Genomic DNA, 27,409 nt, shown 5'->3' with positions numbered 1-27,409 from the left:
TCCTAATGAACACCATTACTGTCTCGTCCCTTACCCACACATTCACAGAGATTACGAGTTTTGCGGTAACAGGGGTGCGTTGCTAACGCTTAGTTTTCCCTCAACGCTCACCTAAAGTAACGCTGGTATTACAGGTTTTTTTAACCCTGGCGTTAGCCGCAAAAAGGTGAGCGTAGAGCAAAATTTAGCTCCACATCTCACCTCAATACCAGCGCTGCTTACGGTAGCGGTAAGCTGGCTAAAGGTGCTCGTGCACAATTTCCCCATAGGAATCAATGGGGCTGATTTGGCTGAAAAAAAACTAACACCTGCAAAAAAGCAGCGTTCAGCTTCTAACGCAGCCCCATTGATTCCTATGGGGAAATAAAAGTTATGTCTACACCTAACACCCTAACATGAACCCCGAGTCTAAATACCCCTAATCTTACACTTATTAACCCCTAATATGCTGCCCCCGACATCGCCGCCCCCTGCATTATATTATTAACCCCTAATCTGCCGCTCCGGACACCGCCGCCACCTACATTATACTTATGAACCCCTGATCTGCTGCCCCCAAATCGCTGCCACCTACATTATATTTATTAACCCCTAGTCTGCTGCCCCCAATGTCACCGCAAACTAACTACATTTATTAACCCCTAATCTGCCGCCCCCAACGTCGCCCACACTATAATAAAGTTATTAACCCCTAAATCTAAGTCTAACCCTAAGTCTAACCCCCCCAACTTAAATATAATTTAAATAAAACGAAATAAAATTACTACAATTAAATAAATTATTCCTATTTAAAACTAAATACTTACCTATAAAATAATCCCTAAGATAGCTACAATATAACTAATAGTTACATTGTAGCTATTTTAGGATTTATTTTTATTTTACAGGCAAGTTTGTATTTATTTTAACTAGGTACAATAGTTATTAAATAGTTATTAACTATTTAATAACTACCTATCTAAAATAAATACAAAAGTACCTGTAAAATAAATCCTAACCTAAATTACAATTACACCTAACACTACACTATCATTAAAATAATTACCTACAATTAACTACAATTAAATAAAATAAACTAAAGTATGAAAAAAAAACCTCCACTAAATGGCAGAAAAAAATTAAATAATTACAAGAATTTTAAACTAATTACACCTAATCTAATCCCCCTAATAAAAAAAAAAGCTCCCCAAAATAAAAAAAAATCCCTACCCTATACTAAATTACAAATAGCCCTTAAAAGGGCCATTTGCGGGGCATTGCCCCAAAGTAATCAGCTCTTTTACCTGTAAAAAAAAATACAATACCCCCAACATTAAAACCCACCACCCACACACCCAACCCTACTCTAAAACCCACCCAATCCCCCCTTAATAAAACCTAACACTACCCCCTTGAAGATCACCCTACCGTGAGACGTCTCACCCAGCCGGGCACACGTGGTCCTCCAGAGGGGCAGAAGTCTTTATCCGATCCGGGCAGAAGAGGACCTCCAGAGGGGCAGAAGTCTTCATCCAGGCGGCATCTTCTATCTTCATCCATCCGACGACTACACGCCGAATGAAGGTTCCTTTAAATGACGTCATCCAAGATGGCGTCCCTTGAATTCCGATTGGCTGATAGGATTCTATCAGCCAATCGGAATTAAGGTAGGGAAGATCCTATTGACTGATCCAATCAGCCAATAGGATTGAGCTTGCATTCTATTGGCTGATTGGAACAGTATTCCTAGTAATTTTTACATCTCTCTCAACGTCACTTTCTTTCTTTTGCTTATGCCCGCTATTGCCTGTCTAGCTTTTCGAACTTTGTCTCCTGGTAATTCGCATTGTTCTTTTACAGAATCAATAATTATGCCAAGGAAGGCTAGCCTCACCCCCGGTCCTTCCGTTTTTTCCTTTGCCACTGGCACTCCTAACTCCTCCAACATTTCTACCAATCCATCTTTCATTTGTCTACGAGCCAGCTGGCCCCACTACCATGTAATCATCCAGGTAATGTACCACCGAATCCTTCCCAAGTCTTTCCACCAACAACCAATGTAGAAATTAACTGAATTTCTCAAATATTGCACAGGAGATTAAACACCCCATTGGCAAGCATTTGTCCACATAAAAATAATCATCTAATCTACACCCCATAGATTTGAAACTGTTCGGTTAAAAGTCAATAGCCTGAAAGCAGATTCTATGTCTATATTGGCCCATAATGCCCCTCTTCCTGCCTCTCTTACCAGTTCTACTGCACTGTCAAACGACACTTATTGCACTGCAGCATCCATTTTATTGATTGCATCATTTACGGATTTACCCCTGGGGTAAGATAAATGATGAATCATTCTATATTTCCCTTTTCCTTTTTCGGGACACCTCCAGGGGGGAAATCACCATGTCTGCAAAAGGTTTGTCCCACCCATAGCTTCCTCCTTCTCTAGATTTTCTTTTAAATTTTTGTGAACTCGTTAGCTGATTTTAAATTCCTAGGGGGCTAGTTATCAAGCCGTCTACTTTTCTGGCTTCGCCGGCCCAATACGTCCGCCTAAGCTCGCCTACCTTCGCCGCCGCGGACCTGAAAAAATACGCCTAAGTTATCAAATAAAGCTGTCAAAAAGCCGCGGGGCGATGAGCAGCGGACTGTGACAGTTATCACTCATCCGATCTCGCTGCCCTTCGGCTTTTTCCCAGCTTTATTGCTAGCCTGTCACTAAGCACTCACACTAAACTGCACTGTTCTACCCCCTATACCGGCGCCCCCGGAACCTCCCGCAACTAAATAAAGTTACTACCCCCTAAACCGCCGCTCCTAGACCCCGCCGCAACTCTTATAAATGTATTAACCCCTAAACCGCCGCTCCCGGACACCGCTGCCACCTACATTATACCTAGTAACCCCTATCCTGCCCCCCCTATACCGTCGCCCTCTATTATAAAATTATTAACCCCTATCCTGCTGATCCCGCACCTCTCCGCAACTAAATAAATAGTTTAACCCCTAAACCGCCGCTCCATGAACCCGCCGCAACCTATAATAAATTTATTAACCCCTATACTGCCCCCCACTACGCCGCCGCCACTGTAATAAAATGATTAACCCCTAAACCTAAGTCTAACCCTAACCATAACGCCCCCCTAACTTAAATATTAATTAAATAAATCTAAATAAATTAACTCTTATTAACTAAATGAATCCTATTTAAAACTAAATACTTACCTTTAAAATAAACCCTAATATAGCTACAATATAAATAATAATTATATTCTAGCTATCTTAGGATTTATTTTTATTTTACAGGTACCTTTCAATTTATTTTAACCATGTACAATAACTATTAAATAGTTATTAACTATTTAATAGCTTACCTAGCTAAAATAAAGAGAAATGTACCTGTGAAATAAATCCTAACCTAAGTTACAATTACACCTAACACTACACTATACTTTAATAAATTATTCCTATTTAAAAATAAATACTTACCTGTAAAATAAACCCTAAGATAGCTACAATGTAATTAATAATTATATTATAGCTATCTTAGGATTTATATTTATTTTACAGGTAACTTTGTATTTATTTTAGCTAGTTAGAATAGTTATTAAATAGTTATTAACTATTTAATAACTACCTAGCTAAAAGAAATACAAAATTACCTGTAAAATAAATCCTAACTTAAGTTACAATTAAACCTAATACTACACTATCATTAAATTAACTAAATAAACTACCTACAAAGAACTACAATGAAATACAATTACATAAACTAACTAAAGTACAAAAAATAAAAAAAGCTAAGTTACAAAAAATAAAAATTTAAGTTACAAACATGTTAAAAATATTACAACAATTTTAAGCTACTTACACCTAATCTAAGCCCCCTAATAAAATAACAAACCCCCCCAAAATAAAAAAAATCCCTACCCTATTCTAAATTACATAAATTTCAAAGCTCTTTTACCTTACCAGCCCTTAAAAGGGCCATTTGTGGGGGCATGCCCCAAAAAGTTCAGCTCTTTTGCCTGTAAAATAAAAATACAACCCCCCCCCAACATTAAAACCCACCACCCACATACCCCTAATCTAACCCAAACCCCCCTTACAAAAACCTAACACTAATCCCCTGAAGATCATCCTACCTTGAGTCGTCTTCACTCAGCCGAGCCACCGATGGAACTGAAGAGGACATCCGGAGCGGAAGAAGTTAATCCTCCAAGCGGCGCTGAAGAAATCTTCCATCCGATGAAGTCATCATCCAGGCGGCGCTGAAGAAGTCTTCGATCCGGCCGATGTCATCTTCAAAGAGGCGCTGAAGAGGTCTTCTATCCGGGCGAAGTCATCTTCCAAGCCGGGTCTTGAATCTTCCTTCCGCCGACGCGGAACCACCTTCTTCACCGACGGACTACGACGAATGACGGCTCCTTTAAGGGACGTCATCCAAGATGGCGTCCCCTCAATTCCGATTGGCTGATAGGATTCGATCAGCCAATCGGAATTAAGGTAGGAAAATCTGATTGGCTGATGGAATCAGCCAATCAGATTCAAGTTCAATCTGATTGGCTGATCCAATCAGCCAATCAGATTGAGCTCGCATTCTATTGGCTGATCGGAACAGCCAATAGAATGCGAGCTCAATCTGATTGGCTGATTCCATCAGCCAATCAGATTTTCCTACCTTAATTCCGATTGGCTGATAGAATCCTATCAGCCAATCGGAATTGAGGGGACGCCATCTTGGATGACGTCCCTTAAAGGAGCCGTCATTCGTCGTAGTCCGTCGGTGAAGAAGGTGGTTCCGCGTCGGCGGAAGGAAGATTCAAGACCCGGCTTGGAAGATGACTTCGCCCGGATAGAAGACCTCTTCAGCGCCTCTTTGAAGATGACATCGGCCGGATCGAAGACTTCTTCAGCGCCGCCTGGATGATGACTTCATCGGATGGAAGATTTCTTCAGCGCCGCTTGGAGGATTAACTTCTTCCGCTCCGGATGTCCTCTTCAGTTCCATCGGTGGCTCGGCTGAGTGAAGACGACTCAAGGTAGGATGATCTTCAGGGGATTAATGTTAGGTTTTTGTAAGGGGGGTTTGGGTTAGATTAGGGGTATGTGGGTGGTGGGTTTTAATGTTGGGGGGGGTTGTATTTTTATTTTACAGGCAAAAGAGCTGAACTTTTTGGGGCATGCCCCCATAAATGGCCCTTTTAAGGGCTGGTAAGGTAAAAGAGCTTTGAAATTTATGTAATTTAGAATAGGGTAGGGATTTTTTTTATTTTGGGGGGGTTTGTTATTTTATTAGGGGGCTTAGATTAGGTGTAAGTAGCTTAAAATTGTTGTAATATTTTTAACATGTTTGTAACTTAATTTTTTATTTTTTGTAACTTAGCTTTTTTTATTTTTTGTACTTTAGTTAGTTTATGTAATTGTATTTCATTGTAGTTCTTTGTAGGTAGTTTATTTAGTTAATTTAATGATAGTGTAGTATTAGGTTTAATTGTAACTTAAGTTAGGATTTATTTTACAGGTAATTTTGTATTTCTTTTAGCTAGGTAGTTATTAAATAGTTAATAACTATTTAATAACTATTCTAACTAGCTAAAATAAATACAAAGTTACCTGTAAAATAAATATAAATCCTAAGATAGCTATAATATAATTATTAATTACATTGTAGCTATCTTAGGGTTTATTTTACAGGTAAGTATTTATTTTTAAATAGGAATAATTTATTAAAGTATAGTGTAGTGTTAGGTGTAATTGTAACTTAGGTTAGGATTTATTTCACAGGTACATTTCTCTTTATTTTAGCTAGGTAAGCTATTAAATAGTTAATAACTATTTAATAGTTATTGTACATGGTTAAAATAAATTGAAAGGTACCTGTAAAATAAAAATAAATCCTAAGATAGCTAGAATATAATTATTATTTATATTGTAGCTATATTAGGGTTTATTTTAAAGGTAAGTATTTAGTTTTAAATAGGATTCATTTAGTTAATAAGAGTTAATTTATTTAGATTTATTTAATTAATATTTAAGTTAGGGGGCGTTAGGGTTAGGGTTAGGTTTAGGGGTTAATAATTTTATTACAGTGGCGGCGGCGTAGTGGGGGGCAGGATAGGGGTTAATAAATTTATTATAGGTGGCGACGGTGTAGGGGGGGCAGGATAGGGGTTAATACATTTAATATAGGTTGCGGCGGGTTCAGGGAGCGGCGGTTTAGGGGTTAATACATTTATTATAGTTGCGGTGGGCTCCGGGAGCGGCGGTTTAGGGGTTAATATGTATAGAGTAGCTTGCGGTGGGCTCTGGGAGCGGCGATTTAGGGGGTAATAACTTTATTTAGTTGCGGCGGTGTAGGGGGGGCAGATTAGTGGTGTTTAGACTCGGGGTACATGTTAGGGTGTTAGGTGTAGACAGCTCCCATAGAAATCAATGGGATGTCTGTCAGCAGCGAACTTGTACTTTCGCTATGGTCAGACTCCCATTGATTCCTATGGGATCCGCCGCCTCCAGGCTGGCGCTTTGAAAACCAGGTACGCTGGGCCGTAAAAGTGCCGAGCGTACCTGCTAGTTTTTTGATAGCTAGCAAAAGTAGTGAGAATGTGCCGCACTTGTGTGCGGAACATCTGGAGTGACGTAAGAATCGATCTGTGTCGGACTGAGTCCGGCGGATCGAAGCTTACGTCACAAAATTCTACTTTTGCCGGTCTCGAGCCTTTGATAACTAAGGCGTATCAGCCTCGCCACAAATACGCTGCGGAATACGCAGCGTATTTGAGGTTGACGGCTTGATAACTAGGCTCCCTAGTCTTAGTTGCCCCCACCACTTCATGTTTAATTGGTACTGAAAGTGAAAAACTCTTATTTAATCAACAACTCACTGCCCCTTTTGTTAGAGTACCTTTGCAACTCAGCTGTTATCCTATCTACTTTTAGTGGGGTTGTGGCCAGATCCCCTTGCATTACCTCCTGCATTTCCTTAATTCCGAAAGGAATGCCTCCCTGCTCCATTATTGTTGTTATTTTTTCTGCACTCTACTCCCGCATGCCCCCCCCGCTACAATACTTACATATGTGCATGTATTTGCATGCAGGGCCCCTGTTGCACCTTTTTTCATTAAATGCCCAACACTCCCTTCCTTCTGGCTTATGGATTTTACTAAAATTCCTTGTTACCTTCAATAGCCTTGTGTACATGTCCAGTAGTTTTACCCCAAATTCCTTTCTCCCCTTATCCCCCAATTGTAAATTACCCCTTCTAAATTCTGTGTCATAATCTTTCCACGCATAACCTCTCTACGTAGTATAACACTCTGCTATTAGGTGGATATACCTCAACATCCATTTCACTTAATCTGGATTTGATGTCACAAAACACTCAGCATATATCAGCATACCCTTCACCCATTCTACAAATGTGTGTTTTCCTTTCTTACCCTTTGATTCGTCACCTCTAGATTTTACGGCTAGCACTTCCCTAGTTATATCAAATATGTCCACGTACTTTCCTTTCTGCGCCTTAATTATCACCTTTGCATTTAGTTGAGTTGTCAAGGGTAATAGCAGTGTCCCTGTTACCTCATCATCGGTATTTACCTCCTCTAAATCTCTTGTCGCAGTTTCTCCCACTACCAATCTATCCTCCCCTTTACCCTGGCTAGTATATATCTCCTTTAAGAACTTTTCCATTGTATTCCAATTCCATTGTATCACAGTCCCTGGGGAGAGACTGAAAGAAGGCAGCGGTCGAAATTAAAGGAGAGTATCAGTTCTTAGACCATTGTGTAACAGATTGTATATTTTTCCATCTTATATTATCTGTACATTTGCTTTTTGCAGTATATATCTTCCTCACTATCTTTAAAATTCTCTTATTGCCCCCACTCAAACCTTTCTCATCCTCAGAATCTACTTTGTAGGAACTATCAGACATTTCAAATTTTTTACATATAATTCTCTTACCCTGTTTAGCCTTTTGTGTGCTGCCTCCTCCTGCTGGTGATTCCTTTCCGTCTTTTTGCCGCACTGGTTCCACTGCCGGTGTCCCCCCCATTTCTGTATTTGCTCCAGATCTTACTACGGCCTCCTGTAAAGGACTTCTCTCCTGCTCCATTTGTGCACTGTTTGTCTGCAATGTAATAGTACTGTCATTAATAATCCTCTCCTTGGGCAATGTTCTCTGGGGCTCCCTCTCCTATTGCTGCCCCCTTGCCACACTCCCACTACCCCCTACTTCCGTTTCCCTCCTTCCTCCCTGAATTTTCCTGTCCCCTGCTGACTCCTCCTGCTCTATCATTCTATACATGTTACCATCTATGTCCCTTATTATCTTGGCCCTGTCCTCTTCCAGCTGCCTTACCCATTTCTAAAGGCCTATCTACCAAGCCACCACCCCTTCCATATACCTCCATATATCCAGGTTCCCTATAGATGTCTTGCCGCCTCCACTCCCACCCCCTATCCCTCATCTCCCTCTGCCTCACTGGCCTACTACCCTCCCAATACTCCTCATAATAAAAGCCTGGCACACCGGGACCACATCGTATATTGCCCTGAAATTGTCGCCCCTCTATCCGTCCATACATTCTCTACCTCCCTTCTGCCCATCTGCCCTCTTGCCTGACCCCTACCTGGCATCATGATCTTTCCTGCTATTGAGCCCAGTCCTGCCTCCTGCATGCCGGTCTCTATGCTCTCGATCAGATGACCTATCATAACTACGCGCAACATCTGTGCCTCCTCCATGCAGGTCACTATGCTCCCAATCAACTGCCCTATCGCAAATACGAGCGGCACGAGCATCATCTGTGCGCCGATGAGATCTAATGACATCATCGGGATGCAACGCAAGAAGAATGCTATTGCTCTGCCCCCCCGCCGTGTTAAATTGTGGTCTAACTCCTTGACAACTCTGCGCCTCCCTACGCGTCTGGGCCAATGGGTATTCCTCACTGGGTGAACTGGGGCCAACATTAAAGCAGTCCGGTATCCCAATGCTGCTACTGGAACCGCTATAGAGGCTTACACTGGCAACATTAGGGCCCAGTGCGGGCGAGGTACCCACCGCCATATGTTCAGTGCCGGGTGGGACTGCCTCCCCTTCCACACTTATCGTTACTGGATCTATGGAATTATCCACATTGGGGATGGTTTGCGCAGCGTCCCCAAAAGACCTGACCGCTGTTATTTCCTGCACTGACGGCAAGACCGCTTTGGTTTTCTCCAGCCTCTTCAGCTTCCTCTGCACTTGGCTGGCCCTCGTTTTCCAGACGGACTCCCCATCATCTAAGAACCTCTTTGGAATTCTTCTATTCCTGGACGACATTCTGAATCCAAAGTTCAATAGCTGCTTCCTACAAACACAAAGAAAAAAGGTTAGTTTGCTCACTTTCTGTCCATCCCCACCTCATATAACGGATTCACTCAAGAAACTCCCCTTAGTTCACCTCCAATAGGTGACAGAAAGCTAATCTCTTAGCCAGATTACACTAACAAAGGAATCACAAACGCCTACACAAGACACCACATTAACCTCTTACAGCCCAGAAGCCTATCCCTTATGTCTTTCCAGTCGTATGCACTCCCTTTAAAAAATTTTTATCTGAATCTTTCTTAAACAAACAGGTAATCATTTTTTTTCCTTTATGAGTTAATGTAAGATCTAGAAAGGTGACACTATCCCAATCAGTATGATGCGTGAATTTCTAATTCAGTACGTTTAGATTGAGATGACTGACAAAGAGATCTATCAATTTAGTGTCACCTTTCCAAATCACTACTATATTGTCAATACTATATCGTCAATGAACCTATACCATTGAATGAGGTGCTCTTTATATGGGTTGTTCGCATATATGTAGTAGTCTTCCCACCATTCCATGTATAGGTTTGCAAAGTGGGGGTGAATTAAGTTCCTATCGTCGTTCCTGTTTTTTGTAAGCAGTAGTTATATTCAAAAAGGAAATAGTTGTTCTCTAGAATAAACAAGATGGCTCTGTTCACAAGCTCTTGTTGTTTATAATCTATAATCTGGAATATATATTCCACCATTGCAATACCATTGCAATACCCATATTGCAATACCCATATCATCTGCTTCCACTTCTGTTCAAAGTTCAAATATGTGTGGGGTATCCTTAACAAAGGATTTCAGACTTTGGACCATGGGTTTCAGTATAAATGCTACATACTCAGTTTCATGGTTAAGGAATCAATCCCTGAAACAATCGGTCACCCAGGGTTCTTATACAATTTCGGTAGGTTATAAAACACAGCTATTTTAGGACTTTTTACTTCTAAATAGTTAGCCTCCATCTTATCCAAAACCCCTTCCTTCCTCCCATCGTCTAGCAATTTCTCATTCTGTTCAAGTAACCTATCACTAGTGTTGTTTGTTTAATTTCATAGGTTTCCCCTTCATTAAGATAGCGGAATGCTTCTTTTAGATAAATTTTCAATTTAATTTGTCTACTTATAACCCCAATGACATCCATGGGAACACAACTAGTAAGACACAAACAAATCTAGTTATTAGTTCTCAAACATAAATAGGATTAGCAGCTCCCTAGAAGAAGTGTAAGAAATGACAATAGCAGCAAAAGCCTCACTACAACCATTCAGGTATGGAGCTCTTACAACCAATTGGTTATAAGGGCTCCATACCTGACTGGTTGCAGTCAGGAGTTTGCTGAAACTGCAAATTGGGCACAATTAAGTGGCAGGATTAGTTAAAGGGACACTGAACCCATTTTTTTTTCTTTCGTGATTCAGATAGAGCATGCAATTTTAAGCAACTTTCTAATTTACTCCTATTATCAATTTTAATTTTTTTCGTTCTCTTGCTATCTTTATTTAAAAAAGAAGGCATCTAAGCTAAGGAGCCAGCCAATTTTTGGTTTAGAACTCTGGACAGCACTTGTTTATTGGTGGGTGAATTTATCCACCAATCAGCAAGAATAACCCAGGTTGTTCACATAAAAATGGGCCGGCATCTAAACTTACATTCTTGCTTTTCAAATAAAGATACCAAGAGAATGAAGAAAATGTGATAATAGGAGTAAATTAGAAAGTTGCTAAAAATTGCATGCTCTGTCTAAATCACAAAAGAAAAAAAAGAAAAAATTGGGTTCAATTATAAGCATTTTTTTTTTTTTAAAACTTTTATTTTCCAATCAAAGTTACCAAGACTACATACATTGCTTCAGTGAGTATTGACAGTCGAGTATATATATATCTTTACATGGATAGTGACAAATAACAATATCTGCAGACTCTCAAGAAGTTTTTAGTCTCACCGTAAATTTAACAGATTCTACCAGAGAGAGTCAGGTAGGTAATGATTTGAACCTCTCTTGGCAACTTTGTTTTCCACTTTTGCTTTAACCCTTTCTAACTTACCTTCTCTCCTTTTTCTCCCTCCAAACAGCACTCCTCATATTGAGGAGAAGTGTATCCTTATTATGTCCTATAGATTACATAATGATAAATAACAAACATATAACAATTTGCTCTCTGACAGAACTGGTATTAGACGGCTCTTATGTAAAGAACCTTTCCTCACCTCTCTCCCGCGGTACCGGCCTCCCCAGGACAGATCAAGACAGTGTGTATGTATTGGCGGCTCTTCTTGTGTCCCCACTCACTTGGTGAATGTTGCTCCACTTCCCTCTAAGATGTTCCTCGAGCATAAATTCTGTGTCCTTTATGGGATATAGGAGTTGCTTCTGCAGCGATGGTTTTAATGTCTCTATGTATGTACCCCATTTTTTCATCAGTGACCTGGTTCTGCCCTGTGTGTCTTGCATGGCATCCGCTATTTCATAGGTTACCTGCTTGAGTATCGTATTTTTAAGTTGTGTAAGAGTGGGAGCCTCTGGGCTAAGCCATTTGTGGAAGATGAGTTTTCTAGCCTGTAGTAGGATGTTACTAACCAGCCGTCCATGAGATTTTGGCTCATGCTCTGGAGAATGCAAGAAGACTATCAGTTTGGGAGACATCTCTATTTCTACGTATAGTGTGGTGTTCAACCAGTGCGCTATCATACCCCAGAATCTAGTTATTTTCGGGCAAGCCCAAATCAAGTGTAAAAGGTCTGCATTTGGGAATTGGCACTTATGACAAGAACCTTCTGTTTCTGGCCTCCATTTTTTGTATATTTTTGGTGAGATGTACGCTGTCTGTAGTAGTCTGATATGCGACTCTCGGCTAATCGCCGACAGGGACCCTTTCCTCGATAAAGATATGCTCTTCTGGGTAAGATCTATTGTTATGTCCGTGTTCAGTATATTCGTCCACGTGTCACTAATGTGCGCTAATGTTGAATCGTTAGTTTCCTTCATATGAAGCTTGTATATATGTGATATAGAGGTCACCCCCTGTTCGGTGTAGTGAAGCAGTCTATTTATGCTTAGGTTTTGATCTACGACACTCTCTTTCCTAAGCAGTTCTTTGGCGTAGTGTCTAGCCTGTAAATATGCGAAGTGGTGTGAGTTTGGTAAGTTGAACTGATTCTGTAGGTCTTGAAATGTTTTAACCGTTGCGTCTAGTTTGTTTAACATGTGTGATATGGATGTCAGTCCCCTAGCCTTCCAGCTTCCAAACACCCCAGAATCAATGCCCGCCGGGAACTCCGGGTTCCCTTTTAGAGGAAGAAATCTAGTAAAGTGGTGGTCAAATTTGAGGGCTCTACACAGTTTCCACCATGCTCTCAGGGGTTGAAGTATCATTGGATAGTCTTTAAGGGATTTTTCAGCTTGCGCTGGGGACATGTGTGGGATCGCCTGCAGTGACCAGGGGTACGTCCCCTGTTCCTCTAGTTTGGGTATTGTGAAGTTCTCTCTCTCTGTCACCCAGTCTGCTACATACTTGATCTGTGCTGCACTACAGTATGCTCCTATATTGGGGAGTGCCAATCCCCCTGAGGGGGTCTCCGCCATCAGTCTACTGGCCTTTATCTTGTGTTTTTTCCCTGCCCAGACAAAAGAGGTGATTGATTTATTCAGTTTGCTCAGATCGGACTTATGAATGTTTTCAGGTATCATCTGGAACAGATACAGGAGTTTCGGGAACGCGATCATTTTTATGAGGGCTGTCCTACCTGACAGTGTAAGTGGCAGTCCCCCCCATCTGACTAGCATGTCTTGGATGTCTTTTATTTGGTTACAGTAATTCAGATCGTACCACTTCCCAGGATCTGTGGACAGTATGATCCCCAGGTACTTGAAGGAGTGGGTGACTTGTTTAAAGGTACGCTGCAGATTTGGGTGTGTCTGTTTTTTGTATAGCCAGACTAACTCGGACTTGTCTGTGTTTACTTTGTATCCTGAGATTAGACTGAATTGGTGTATGATGTCCATAATTTTGGGGATGTTTCTGGATGGGTTTTGTACATACAGTATCATGTCATCAGCGAAAAGGGACAAGTGGCACTGCTCCCCACCTACCCACAACCCCTCCGTGTCTGCTCTTATTTTAATGGCAAGGGGTTCGATGGCCATATCAAAAAGGAGAGGGGACAGCGGGCATCCCTGTCTAGTTCCCCTACCCAGTTGGAAGGGAGGGGATGCCACCCCATTAACTATGACAGACGCCTTGGGGTTGGCATACAGAGCTTTCACCGCGTGCGCGAAGTGGCCTGTAATACCAAAATTTTCAAGGGTGAGGAAAAGATGGTCCCAAAGGACCATGTCAAAGGCCTTTTCCGCGTCTACTAAGAGGGCGCAGGCCTCCGGAGTGTCTCCCCTTCCCTCCTTCGATTTATTCCAAAAATGTGTGAGAATGAATTGCAATTTTCTTAGGTTTAATACTGAGGATCTGCCCTTGACAAAGCCTGTTTGGTCCCGGTGAATCACCGAGGGGAGCGCAATTGCCAGTCTATCTGCCATTATCTTCGTGAACAGTTTGTAATCTTGGTTCATCAAGGAAATTGGGCGGTATGACTGTGGTAGTAACGGGTCTCTGCCTGCTTTGGGAATAACTGTGACATTTGCCTCTGTAAAACGATCATTGGGTTTTATCTCCCCTGCCATAATTTTATTAAACAGTTTGGTGAGTACCCCCATCACCTCCCCTCCTATCAACTTGTAAAATTCCCCAGGTAGTCCGTCTGGTCCTGGCGTCTTGTCTAGAGGCAGGGACTTAATGGCTCGCAACGTCTCCGTTTCTGTGATGGGTGCATTTAGAAGTGTCAAGTGTTCGTCTGATATTTGAGGGATGTGTATGGAGTCCCAAAACACTGCTTGTTTTGTTTTATCCACTGTCTGTCCAGAGTAGAGCGTCTGATAATAGTCTGTGAAGGCTGTGTGGATTCCCGCCGTTGTTGTGCATATGGAGTTCTTCACTTTGATTGCCCCTATACATTTGTTGGGTTTAGCTAGTTGTGTAAGTCTAGCTAGGAATCTACCCGTCTTACTACCATGCCTGTAAAATTTGGCCTGCGTAACTGTCATTTCCCTGATTGCATTTTGATGTAGTGTCATGTCTCTGTGCTTTTTTGCTTCTATGTACTTCTGTTTTGTGAGTTGGTTGGGGTGTCTCAAGTATTTGTTTCTAGAGCTAATGAGCCTGCGCAGCATTTCCTCAATTCTATTCTTTCTCTGTTTTAGTTTGCCAGCCGAGTAGGAGGTGATGACACCTCTCATTACCGCTTTACTTGCCTCCCAGAATAAGAGTGTGTCCTGCACGTGTGTAGCATTTAGTGTTTCATATGCTTTCCACTCCCCCATAAGCCATCTCTTAAAATTGATGTCTCCATAGAGGTAAGATGGGAACCTCCATCTACAAGGCCCCTCTCTCACTGGTGTTAGCCTGATTTTAAGCGTAATTGGTGCGTGATCCGATATTGTCACTACATCTATGTCAGTGTCTGTGATAAGTGGCCCCAAAGCGTCTGATGTCAGAAATAGGTCAATCCTGGAGAGGGTATGTTTAGCTAAAGTGTGACATGTGAAGTTTTGTTCTTCTGGGTGTCTGTCTCTCCAGATATCCGTTAGTTTCAGCGCATGTTTGAATTTAGAGAGAATATGTGAGTCCCTTCTAGCATTGTGATGTTTTAAATGCTGGGAGGTGTGAATACTGGGATCCCTGTATCTGTCCGCTGGTGTCTGAGGTGCTATGTTGAAGTCCCCTCCCAATATCAGGGGAGCATCTGCGAATCTCAATATCTCCCTATGGAAGTCTATCCAAAAGTCTCTCTTATTAGTGTGGGGACCATATACTCCTCCAATCATTGTCACTTTGGTCCCTATCTTAAGCCTTATGAGGACGTATCTGCCCTGTGTATCTACTAGTTTTTTGTCTATATGATAGTCTAGATTTTTCCTAAAAAGAATTGCTACTCCTCTGGCCCGCTTTTCCCCATATGTGGTGTGAATGACTTCTCCTACCCAACCTTGTTTCAGTTTCTGGTGCTCTACACTAGACAGGTGTGTCTCTTCCAGTATCGCTATATCTGTGTGATGGTTTTTGAGGTATTTGAGAATGGCTTTCCGTTTTATGGGTGAGGTGATACCCCCCACATTCCACGAGACAATTTTCATGATAAGCAATGGTAGTGTGATGCTCAGGTATAAATGATATGTGGTGAGCATATGGTGTAGGGGATCTGTCCTGGGTACTCACGGTTAGCCGTCCGCGGGAGAAGATGATGCCCTTTCAGTACTGGGTCAATTTCTCAGATATGCCTTAACTGACCTGTGCACAAAAGAGAAAGTCAACAGTTCAATACCATGCCCTGTCTAGTAAACGCTAATTCGATCAGTTATCCAAACATTTCAAGTGCTAAATTGAAAACCAGTATTTGAGTCTTGATGGTGAATTATAGTGCAAAAACAAATACACAAACAAACGAATATACTTCGCAAAGCCCCAACAGCCCTCCCCCCCCCCCAACTTGAAAAGAACAGTTAGGTAGTGGAATAAACCACTTAGAGTCTTTAACGGCCCTCCATATGGCCGAAATAGTAACTTAGATTATACTTATTATATTGTCCGCCCGGACTATACATGCTGGTTTCAGGTCTCTTCTTCTTCTTCCTGGTGCGGTCTCTGTACTGTTCCTGTGGCAGTTCCTGATCTCTCCAGGAATAGCTGGAGATGCTTGGGAGAGTCGAAAAACTGAGGGCCTTGGGCTGTTTGTAGTCGCAGTCGAGCTGGGTATAGGAGAGCCACCGACTCTCCGCGGGTAATCAGATCTCTGCAATATGGCGAGAATTCCTTCCTTTTCTTAGCCACCTCTGCTGAGTAGTCTTGGAAAATATATATTTTCTTTCCTTCATACATGAGTGATGGTATTTGTCTATATGCCCTTATCAGCATCATTTTGTCTTTAAAATTTAAGTAGCGCACCATGATTTGCCTCGGACCCTGATTAGATGTTCCCTCGCGTTGAGGGGCTCCTATTCTGTGTACTCGTTCTGCAACACATGGTATACTGGAGGCAGGAATTTTAAGCAGGTCAGGGAGAACGTTTTCAACAAAGTCCATTAGTGCTTTAGGTGGGACAGACTCTGGTACCCCCACAATACGAATGTTGTTCCGTCGTGAACGGTTCTCTAAATCGTCCAGTTTAGTTAGCAGCATTTTATTTTGTTTCTGTAGCGTGGAGAGCGCTGATGAGGCTTCCCTGTGTCTCTCCTCTCCCTCCGCCACTCTCTGTTCTACATTCTGTAGTCGGGATGAGAAGGCCTTGAAGTCTGTGGAAAGCGTGTCTACCCCTGTTTGCAGTTGTTCAATTTTTGGCAGGAACAGAGCTGAGAGTTGCGCCACTATAGGGTGTGTATCTTGGGTGAGTTCTGAGGTGTCTCCTTGCGGATGCGAGTCTCCCTGAGTTTCCGCCTGATGCTTTTGGCGTCTATCCGGTTGTTTCTGTCTGCCTGCCATTTTATCAGTCTTTTTGTTATAAGGTAGGAAATACTTTTGCATACAAGCAGCTCTTGTGGTTTGGAAGTAATACAGAGATTATAATGACCTTCACTAGTTAGGGCAGGACAAACATAGCTGAATAAGTGGAGGGCCTCTGAGGATGTGGGGGGTTACAAGGGCCTCCGGCGCTGGTCTAGTGTGCCATGCTGAAGATGAAGTTACTTATGTGGAAATAGGTTAGAGCAGGAGGCTTTTTTATTTAGTTTTCAGTGTCAGGGACTCCTTCAATGATCTGTTTTAGGGAGAAAAATATCCTCCGGAAAGAAACATGGGGGAAGCACTCTGTCACCTAACTTCTGTCTCTTTTCTCTGCTGAAGTGCTATCTATGCCTGGGTGGTTCGTGCTCCCCGCTTTATTTGCGGGATTATAACAGTCTGTGGACCCTCTCTGGGGCGCGACTAGCAAAGGTTGGCCTTATCGGTGTCGCCCTCTTGCCTGTTGGTGCTCTTTTAATTTATCCCTTCTAGGGTCTGAGAAGTCCTGACACTTGTTAGGCCCCAAGATGGCGCTTGTTCCCGCGCCTTGCCCAGGGTCAGTCACTGGGCCCAGTTACTGTCGTGCCCTCTTTGCTTGTGTTATGTTTATTGAGGGATATCTGTGCCCCCCCGACTTACTGACCGCTCTGGAATTCTCCGGTCTCCTCTTTGCGCTGTTACGATAGTGCTGCTTTCCACCGCCCGGTGGATCTTCGTTCTGTGGCCCCTCCGGTAGTGGAGCGAGATGACAGCTCCTAACACTGTGGCACTCCGGCAGTCTACCGTTTGAAGTGCTGCCTAGGAGAAATGTGTTGGGGTACTTTGGGGACCAAAAAGATCCTTTTCATTGCACAAACCGCACGGAGCTCTGCTGAAGTGCGACTTGTTGCTCTGCCCGCCCACCGGAAGTCCGGCAATTATAAGCATTTTATATTAGCCTCAGTGTCCTTGTCCCTTTAAGTCTACCTCATTATTCTAAAGTGCCTCTTTAACAAATTGTCTCAAAATGAATTCTGTTGGATGAAGGCTAAATAAAATGTTGTAAATAATGTAAAACATTTCATGCAGCTGTTGATTCTGGTTAGTCTTTATTATGCAATAGTAGAAATGAGTTCACAAATAACTGCTATCTTAGGTAACTTTGCTGCATGGTAGACTGAAAGCTACTGAAATAAATATCACTAGAATATCCTGTGCAGTTAATATATTGGTACAATTTGCCCTACCTGAGGGGAAGAAAGAAATTGTATCTCAAGTCTAACTCCTGTTAGAGAGCAGGTGAAAAATAGCTGTTGGACAGACAATGAAAAACAGAGACACATGCAGAAAGGAGAGGACGAAGCAAAGACTAAAATGAAACATGACATCATGTGTGTCAGGTTTTGTGGTGAGGGTCTGCAATGTGGAAAAGACATATGCTGTGCTAGAAGTGAAATGGATATTTCATGTGTTGTGCTATATTATGAGCCAGGAACATACAGTAACTTGAGTCATTGCTTGGCTTCTGTATTGCTGGTGTCTGATTATAGAAATATGGGCTGTTTTTCTAACTGCTGAAACATAGACTTCGAAAGCAGATTATAACTAATAAGTAAATAGGGGATATCCATTACCTATAGTGTAGGCTTAAAGGGACATCAAAGTCAAAATTCAACTTTGATGTCTACTTGGTAGTTGTTTTATTTTATTAGATTAGTTATGTTAGGTTAATTTATAGTTTAATGTAAGGTTTATATTTATTTAAATAGAGTTATATTGTAATTTTAATTTAAAGTTAGGGGGGGTGTTAAGTCTAGGTGTTAATAGTTTAATTTAGTGTTTTGCGATGTGGGGGGCTGGCGGTTTAGGGGTTAATAGGTTTATTTAGTGGCGGATATGTGGGAGGCCGGAGGTTTAGGGGTTAATTGGTTTATTTAGTGGCGGAGAAGTGGGAGGCCGCAGGTTTAGGGATTAATAACTTTATTAGTGTTGGTGATGTTGGGGAGTGGCAGAATAGGGGTTAATAGCTTTATTATAGTGGTGGTGATGTCGGGGAGCAGCGGAATAGGGGTTAATAATTTTTATTAGTGTCAGCGATGTCGGGAGCAGCAGATTAGGGTTTAATACATTTATTTAATAGTCACAATGTGGGTGGGCAGTGGATTAGGGGTTAATAAGTTTAATATAGTGTTTGCGATGCGGGAGGACAGCGGTTTAGGGGTTAATAGGTAGTTTATGGGTGTAAGTATACTTTGTAACAGTTTAGTTATGAGTTTTGTGAAACATTTTGGTGGCGCAAAACTCATAACTCCTGCTCTCAGATGGCGGTATGGTTCATGTCAGTATAGGTTGTAACGCAAGCTTTTTAGCCTCACCGCACAACCTGTAATACCTGCGCTATGACAATCACGACACGTAATAGCTGCGTTACTGCTGTTACGCTGAAATTGCCATTTTTTCAGGGTTAAAAGCCGTAACGCAAAACTCGTAATCTAGGTGAAAGATATTATGGCATCTACTTATCAAGCCGTCAACTTACTTGCATTCGACGGCACCAATATGCTCGCCTAAGATCGCCTAACTTTGCGGCCACAGACCTGAATACACTCTCCAAAGTTACCAAAAAAGCTGTCAAAAAGTCGCGCACCAAGTACGGGGCGATGAGCAGTGGACTGTTGTTAACTAACAGTCATCGATCTCGTTGCTCTTCGGCTTTTTCCCAGCTTTATTGGTAAACTGTCACTAAACACCCACACTATACTATACTGTTACCCCCCTACCCCCTATACCGCCGCTCCTGGAGCCCACCGGAACTCTAATAAATGTATTAACCCCTAAACCGCTGCTCACGGACCTCGCCACAGCTAAATAAAGTGTTTAACCCCTAAACCGCCGCTCCCGGAGCCCACCGCCACCTACATTATACTTATTAACCCCTAATCTGCCGCCCCTACAACGCCGCCACCTACATTATACTTATTAACCCCTAATCTGCCGCCCCCTACACCGCCGCCACCTACATTATACTTATTAACCCCTAATCTGCCACCCCCTACACCGCCGCCACCTACATTATACTTAGTAACCCCTAATCTGCCGCCCCCTACACCGCCACCACCTAAATTATACTTATTAACCCCTAATCTGCCGCCCCCTACACCGCCGCCACCTACATTATATTTATTAACCCCTAAACTGCCCCCCTACACCGCCGCCACTATATTAAATTTATTAATCCCTAAACCTAAGTCTAACCCTAACACCCCCTAACTTAAATATAATTTAAATAAATCTAAATAAATATTCCTATCATTTAATATATTATTCCTATTGAAAACTAAATACTAAAATAAATACAAATATACCTGTAAAATAAAACCTAACCTAAGTTACACTAACACCTAACGCTACACTATAATTAAATTAATTCCCTAAATTAAATACAATTAAATAAAATTAAATAAAATTATCTAAAGTACAAACCCCCCCCACTAAATTACAGAAAATAATAAACAAATTACAAGATTTTTAAACTAATTACACCTAATCTAATCCCCCTAACAAAATAAAAAAGCCCCTCCAAAATAAAAAAGCCCTACCCTACACTAAATTACAAATAGCCCTTAAAAGGGCCTTTTGCGGGGCATTGCCCCAAAGTAATCAGCTCTTTTACCTGTAAAAAGAATTACAAATCCCACCCCCAACCTTAAAACCCACCACCCGCACAACCAACCTTACTCTAAAACCCACCCAATACCCCCTTCAAAAAACCTAATACTAACCACTTGAAGATCACCTTACCGGGAGAAGTCTTCACCCAACTGGGCCGAAGTCCTCAACAAATCCGGGCGAAGTGGTCTTCCAGATGGGCAGAAGTGATCCTCTAGACGGGCAGAAGTGGTCCTCCAGACGGGCAGAAGTCTTTATCCAGACAGCATCTTCTATCTTCATCCATCCGGCGCGGAGCAGCTCCATCTTCAAGACATCCGACGCGGAGCATCCTCTTCGGCTGATGTCTTCTTGCTGAATGAAGGTACCTTTAAGTGATGTCATCCAAGATGGCGTCCCTTAGATTCCGATTGGCTGATAGAATTTTATCAGCCAATCGGAATTAAGGTAGAAAAAATCCTATTGGCTGATTGCAATCAGCCAATAGGATTGAGCTTGCATTCTATTGGCTGATTGGAACAGCCAATAGAATGCAAGCTCAATCCTATTGGCTGATTGGATCAGCCAATAGGATTGAACTTAAATCCTATTGGCTGATTGCATCAGCCAATATGATTTTTTCTACCTTAATTCCGATCGACTAATAGAATTCTATCAGCCAATCGGAATCTAAGGGACGCCATCTTGAATGACGTCACTTAAAGGTAGTTTCATTCAGCAAGAAGACGTCGGCCGAAGAGGATGCTCCGTGTCGGATGTCTTGAAGATGGAGCTGCTCTGCACCGGATGGATGAAGATAGAAGATGCCGTCTGGATGAAGACTCCGGCGCGTCTGGAGGACCACTTCTGCCATCTGGAGGACCACTTCTGCCGGATTCGTTGAGGACTTCGGCCCGGTTGGGTGAAGACTTCTGCCAGTAAGGTGATCTTCAAGGGGTTAGGTTTTTTTGAAGGGGGTATTAGGTGGGTTTTAGAGTAGGGTTGGTTGTGTGGGTGGTGGGTTTTAATGTTAGGGGTGGGATTTGTATTTTTTTTTTCCAGGTAAAAGAGCTGATTACTTTGGGGCAATGCCCCGCAAAAAAGGCTCTTTTAAGGGCTATTTGTAATTTAGTGTAGGGTAGGGCTTTTTTTATTTTGGGGGGGGCTTTTTTATTTTGTTAGGGGGATTAGATTAGGTGTAATTAGTTTAAAAATCTTGTAATTTGTTTATTATTTTCTGTAATTTAGTGGTTTTTTTTGTACTTTAGATAATTTTATTTAATTGAATTTAATTGTATTTCATTTAGGGAATTAATTTAATTATAGTGTAGTGTTAGGTGTTAGTGTAACATAGGTTAGGTTATATTTTACAGGTATATTTGTATTTATTTTAGCTAGGTAGCTAGTAAATAGTTAATAACTATTTAGTAACTATTCTACCTAGTTAAAATAAATACAAACTTGCTTGTAAAATAAAAATAAATCCTAAGCTAGCTACAATGTAACTATTAGTTATATTGTAGATAGCTTAGGGTTTATTTTATAGGTAAGTATTTAGTTTTAAATAGGAATAATTTATTTAATGATAGGAATATTTATTTAGATTTATTTAAATTATATTTAAGTTAGGGGTGTTAGGGTTAAGGTTAGACTTAGGTTTAGGGGTTAATACATTTAATATAGTGGCGGCGGTGTAGGGGGTGGCAGATTAGGGGTTAATAAGTATAATGTAGGTGGCGGCAGTGTAGGGGGTGGCAGATTAGGGGTTAATAAGTTTAATGTAGGTGGCTGCAGTGTAGGGGGTGGCAGATTAGGGGTTAATAAGTATAATGTAGGTGGCGGCGGTGTAGGGGGGCAGATTAGGGGTTAATAACTTTATGTAGGTGGCGGCGGTGGCGAGGCGGCAGATTTGGGGTTAATAAGTATAATGTAGGTGGCGGCGGTGTAGGGGGCGGCAGATTAGGGTTGTTTAGACTTGGGGTACATGTTAGGGTGTTAGGTGTAAACATTACCATAGGAATCAATGGGATATCGGGCAGCAGCGAACATGAGCTTTCGCTGCTTTCAGACTCCCATTGATTCCTATGGTATCCGCCACCTCCAGGGCGGCGGATTGAAAACCAGGTACGCTGGGCCGGAATAGCGGTGAGCGTACCTGGTAGATATTTGTTAACTAGCAAAAGTAGTCAGATAGTGCCGAATTTGCATTCAGAACATCTGTAATGACATACGCATCGATCTGTGTCGGACTTTGCCCGGCGGATCGTATGTTATGTCACAAAATTCTACTTTTGCCGGTCTGTAGGGTTTGATAACTATGGGGAATCAGGTTTGCCACAAATACGCTGCGGAATTCCAGCGTATTTGCGGTTGATGGCTTGATAAGTAGATGCCTATGAGTCGATTGCTTAGAAACTCGTAGTCCTTTAACAAACAATAGAAATAAATATTATTAAAAACAATACTTGTGAAAGTTGCAAAGCGACCATATAGCAATAGAAATAGTCTGCCCATCCTGACAACCTAAAAGATGCATTTTGATGGTTTAGCAGTGGTGTGGATGGAAACGGATTGTAATAGTTAACTATGAAAGTTTCGACTAAGGGATCTCCTTTAAAAAACAGATTTTAATAATGTCAGTACTGTTTGTGACAAGTGCAAATCAAATATAAAAAATGAAAAATAAAAGAACACTATGGGCTCAATTTATTAAAGTGCTAGCGGACATGATACGATGTAGCGTATCATGTCCGCCGCACATCGATAAATGCTGACAGCATATGCTGTCGGCATTTATCATTACACAAGCAGTTCTTGTGAACTGCTTGTACAATGCCGCCCCCTCAGATTCACAGCCACTAGCAGGGGGTATCAATCAGCCAGATCGTATAGGATAGGGCGGATTGAAAACCGCAACCTCAGAGGCAGCAGACCAGTTATGGAGCAGCTGTCTTTATACCGCTGCTTTATAACTGCTGTTTCCGGCGAGCCTGAAGGCTCGTGTAGAAACAGGGGCATTAAGCTCCATTTGGAGCTTGATAATTCAGCCCCTATTTGTAGATGTTATTGTCTTGAAGTGCCTTTAGACGTTTGTCCATCCTGGCAAGATACCAATTACATTCATATGGATACTGAGTGTTAAGGATGTATTCTGAAGACAAAAGGTTAATGTCACACATGCAAATGATTAGTTTCCTTCAACAGTGCAGTGAACAAAGTAGCTATAACTGTATAACTGTAACCTTAAGAGGTACGAATGGGCTTTTTGTATGTGTCCGTTTTGAGGACCTTTTCTATTTAGAAAACAGGTACTTTACACATGAAAGTCCTTTTCTGGAGCAATTTGGTTAAAAGCTGTTCACAGCGGTGGGGTTTTAACAAACAAAACAATATAGCATTGTGATCACTCAAAACCCTTGGCTCCAAATTCTGTCGTAAAACAAAATCCATTTTCGGGGGGGGGGGGGGGGGGGGCAAATATATATCATTACAACACTCATTGTTGCAAATACATGTGCCATATACTGCTCAAGACGTGCATGTTCCTGAGATATGATCTTTTGAAAAGGTGGTAAATTTCTACAAAGGATATGAATGAAAAGAGACAAATTTTATCTGTATCTGAATTGTAGGTTTTTGTATGTGAGGTGTTCCTGGGTACTGCACTTACTGAATTTAGTCCTACAACTCTAATGAGAAAGTACTTTAGTCAATAATAAATAAGTGTATAGGGGAGTTTTGCTAGAGCTGAACAGGGTATAGTAGGAGATGAGTTCCTTCAGATTTATCTGCTGCACCTGAAGAGGCTCATTAAAATAATTGTGCTGCAGATGCTATGGCAACTTTCTATATAACAAAAAATACTCTCAGGAAGAAGGGTGTAAAAGCTTTAAATTCTGTATGAAAACTTCCCCCTCTATTCTATAAACATCTTCATACCATTGAGGGATTGTGTCCAAAAAGATCACTATTCCACATCTGAGTGGGATGTGCCCATTTACTCAAATTTTGGGATAACATATTCAAGATGATTGAATCCCTGCTAGGCTGTATTTTAGACAGGTCTCCAGAGATTTGCATGCTTTATAGTGCTCCTAAGTTGCATTAGAAATACCGCCTTAACCTTTTTAAAATTCTAACTAATTGTGCAAAATGTCATCCGACATTTTTGGAAATAGCGGACAAACCCTTCCTACACCATTTGGGTCAGCTTAATCTTTTTTTATTTATTTATTTAGGGGCCCTAAATGGAATTCTTTATGAAGAGGCTGCCCTTCCTATTTCATTCGAGGTTTGCACTTGTTATATTAGTTTTATTGGTGACAAATGACATCATACCCAAACTTTTTCTTTATACATAGTAACATAGTAGATGAGGTTGAAAAAATACAGAAGTCCATCATATTCAACCTATACAAATCTTAAAGGGACACTCAAGTCAAAATTAAACTTCATGATTCAGATAGAGCATGCAATTTTAAACAACTTTCCAATTTACTTCCATTAACAAATGTGAACAGTGTTTTTATATTTACACTTTTTGAGTCACCAACTCCTACTGAGCATGTTCAAGAATTCACAGCATATACGTATATGCATTTGTGATTGGCTGATAGCTGTCACATGGTACAGGGGGAGTGGAATTAGACATAACTTTGCAATTTATTTAACAAAAATATACTGCTCATTTGAAGTTCAGACTAAGTGCTATTACATTGTCTTCTTATCATGCATTTGTTAATTATGCAAAACTACTGTATTGACTGGTCCTTTAATATACTTACAAAAAAGCTCCAGTTGAGCTTACATTAATCCCATTAAAATGTGACCCATTTAACACAAGAAATCATATCCATGACTTCTGTTTCTAGACAAAAATGTATATAAACCATTTTTAAATGTATCTAAGCTATTGACATTTACTACCTCCTTTGGTAATGAGTTCTACAATGTTATTGCTCTTACAGTGAAAACATTTTTACATTGCAGGAGATTAAATCTTCTTTCCTCCAGCCTTAAATTGTGACCTCTTGTCACAAACAATTTTCTTGGAATAAACAGATTCAGATAAAGCACACAATTGTAATGATCTTTCTAATTTACTTCTTTTATCAAATTTGCTTTATTCTCTTTTGAAGGTGCAACAATGTACTACTGGAAGCTAACTGAATATATCTGGTTGGCCAATAACAAGAGGCATATGTGAAGCCACCAATCAGCAGCAAGCACCCAGCAGTAAATTGATAGTGTTGAGGCTACTTAGGTATGCTTTTCAATAATGGATATCAAAAGACAAAGTACACTGAAAGGTCTCTTAGAATTGCATTTTCTTGCTGAACCATGAAAGTTTAAAATTGATTTTCATGTCCATTGGTTTGGTAACTTGAATTAAAAACAATGTCTGATATTAGTAACTTTATATTTTCAGCCTTTTAGTCAAACATGGATTCTGGGTGGGTAGGAAATGCTGCAGGTTAATCTGATGTTTATTCCATGACTATCAGCCCCATGTAACACAGCCAGTTCAACCACATGATTTCCATTGTTCTTCAGAGTCTATTTTCCCTGACATTTCCAGGCTGTCTGCTGGGGATGTGCAATATGATATCTCTGTAAAACAATCTCACAATAGAAAATTATATTCCGGCTCTTAATTTGTTTTGGACTTGACTGCTGTTTTTTTCATACTTTTTTTTTCTATGTTTGTTTTATAACTGAGAGACTATTTAGATGTTTTAGAAAATAAAATGATATATATGCCCAAAAGTATATGGGCACCCCTATTAATTATTGACTTCAGGTGTTTCAGCCACATCCATTGCTAACAGGTGCATAAAATCAAGCACTTAGCCATTAAATCTCTATAGAAAAACATTAGCAGTACAATATGCCGTACAAAAGAGCTCAGCGGCTTTAAATGTGGCATTGTCATAGGATGCCACCTTTGCCACAATTGAGTGCTATTATTGTGAAGTGGAAGCGTCTAGGAGCCACAATAGATTAGCCATGCAAGCTCACAGAGCAGGGCCACCAAGTGCTGAAATGCGTAGCAAGTAAAAATGACCTATTATTTGTTGCATCATTTACTACAGAGTTCCAAACTACCTCTGAAAGCAACATCAGCACAAGAACTATGTGTCAGGAGCTTCATGAAATAGGTTTCCGAGGGCCAAACAGCTATACACAAGCCTCACATCAACATGTGCAAAGCTAAGCGCTGGCTGGAATGTTGCACATTGCCATTGGACTCTGAAATAGTAGAAATGTGTTCTCTAAAGCGTTGAATCTTGCTTCAACATTTTGGAAGTCTCATGGAAGAATATGGCTATGGAGGATGGCAGGAGCACGCTACCTACTGGAATCCATAGTGCCTACTGTAAAGTTTAAAGGGACAGTCTAGGCCAAAATAAACGTTCATGATTCAGATAGAGCATGTAATTTTAAACAATTTTCCAATTTACTTTTATCACCAATTTTGCTTTGTTCTCTTGGTATTCTTAGTTGAAAGCTTAACCTAAGAGTTTCATATGCTAATTTCTTAGACCTTGAAGCCCACCTCTTTCAGATTGCATTTTAACAGTTTTTTTACCACTAGAGGGTGTTAGTTCACGTATTTCCTATAGATAACACTGTGCTCGTGCACAAGAAGTTATCTGGGAGCAGGCACTGATTGGCTAGACTGCAAGTCAGTCAAAAGAACTGAAAAAAGGGGCAGTTTGCAGAGGCTTATGTAAGGACCTTGCCCTTACCCAAAATGGCTGCTGTAATAGTTGTATTGAGGAAGAGAAATGCCATCTGGGAAGGGGGAGGAGTTGTTAGTGCTGAGGAGATTTCTTAGGTGTTAAGAGAAGTGTGGAGCTTTGCACAGACTTTGAAATGGGGGAAGAAAGTTGCTGTTTCC

Source organism: Bombina bombina, chromosome 6 (genome assembly GCF_027579735.1).
Source record: "Bombina bombina isolate aBomBom1 chromosome 6, aBomBom1.pri, whole genome shotgun sequence".
NCBI classification, from domain to species: Eukaryota; Metazoa; Chordata; class Amphibia; order Anura; family Bombinatoridae; genus Bombina; species Bombina bombina.
This window is presented reverse-complemented; position numbering follows the sequence as displayed.